The sequence below is a fragment of the Pinus tabuliformis genome, chromosome 5_2, assembly GCF_031772625.1.
Source record: "Pinus tabuliformis cultivar Carrire ecotype Pingquan chromosome 5_2, CPIR1, whole genome shotgun sequence".
NCBI lineage: Eukaryota > Viridiplantae > Streptophyta > Pinopsida > Pinales > Pinaceae > Pinus > Pinus tabuliformis.
In genome coordinates, this window is record NC_142306.1 from 269,658,941 (window position 1) to 269,660,777 (window position 1,837).

The following is a 1,837-nucleotide window of genomic DNA, read 5'->3' on the forward strand; positions in this document are numbered from 1 at the left end:
TTGGACCTACAATAATCCCTGTACATATTGTTGAAGGCTTGTTGCATTTGAGCCCAGGTAGTGATGTTGTCCCCAGGTAAACCCATGAACCAATGCAAGGTTGCATCTTTGAGGGTGGATGGGAACAATTTCAACTTCGAGTCATCAGAGGTATAATCATAAGTTTTGCATATGACCGCAAACTCAAACAAATAGGTATCTGGGTCCTTTGAGGTTAAGCCATGGAAGTGAGGAAGGGCGAAGGGGCTTATGTTTTTCATCCTAGCATCTCCATTAGTTTCTTTGATGGGAAAACCACCATCAGTTCTATGTTCAGCTCCATTTATGTTTTCAATCTCGTTTCTATTTTCAACCATGGTGTCGGTTGGTGGAATGATTTCTTCTTCTTCTTCCCCAATAGGCTCTTCAAAGATCTTTGGTTGTTCGCCTAATGGGTCATCTAGCTCACAGCCACCGAAGAAGAAGGAAGGTCGGCAATTATATGTGGTGGGGGTATTTGGAAATTTTTTTCCTAAGTTATCTCTACTCCTATGAGGCATGAAAGGAATTTTTTTTCTTTTTTCAGGGTTTTTTCAGAACTACTTGCAGAATGGAAAGAAAGTAGGATTTGCAACTATTTGATGAATGGAACTATTTATAAAATAGAAAGAAAGCAAATATTGCAACTATATGTTGAATGAAAAACAAAAAGGAAAGCAAGAATTGCATCTATTTACTGAATGTTAAGTGGAAAGGAATGCATAAATCACATCTACTTAGATTGTGCCAAAAAGTGATGAGCTCCAATATTGCAGCAAGGATGGGGCAAATCCTAGGGCTACCAACTTTACTTCATTAACCCGGGGTTCGTACAAACTTGGAGGTGACATTTTTGTATACATAGTAGATGAAATGGTCTACTCTTGTCATTTTTCAACTGGGCGATAGACCACTAGGATTTCTCAAACCAGTCTTCTATTGAATAAACAGAGTCTGACTACAAAATAGCAAAGGGAAAACTATTCTTAATGCAGAAAGGAAATGTTTCCTACTCTAGGAAATGAAGGTGTTGAATTGGAAAGTGTTATAAAGTGACATGAAATCATCTAGCTAAGCATATACACATATTTCTTGCAAAAGAGACCTAACTTAACCTTGCATCTAACATCTAGTTATCTGGACTAAATAAGCAGGGAAATTATCCTAAAACAACTGTGACTACTGTATGCATGTACTAACTAGAAATTGCAGAAAAGCCTTTTTGATTTTCAATTTTATGAATGTAAATTCTAATTGAACCAATTTGATCTTTGGCAGGGGAGACAGGTATGGGGAAATAAGTCCATAATGGTGTTGAGGATATGGAAGCCAAGTGGCGACCTAATCTACGCTCATATGACCATTTCTTATCAATTCAGGCTTAAAACTGGTTGCTAAAGGGTTTCTTGTAGTACTACAGGATATCCTAGTTCTACTATAGGATGTCATGTTTTACTACAGGAAACAGGTTGAAAGCTATAGGGAGGTAGGAAAGGTGGAATAAAATGTGGGAAATGTGTCTGATGGGGGAATATGGCACATAGGAGGTGCACACTACCAAAGGCTCATCCCAAGTCTTCAAGATGGTTGGATTTTCTCAAGGAAGATGTCCACTTTGTTGTAAAACAAAAATACGGATTAGGGGTTGGTAGACTTCGGCAAGGTTGGTGTAGTGAACTTGGATGAGGCTAGTGAGATGAGGTATCCCTGCATATTAGAAACTCCTGCAACAACATACATTATTTTCTTCATTTATGCACAACTTCATTTATATATCGAAAAGATGAGTTGAATTTAGGAAAAAACATAGTTATTAATG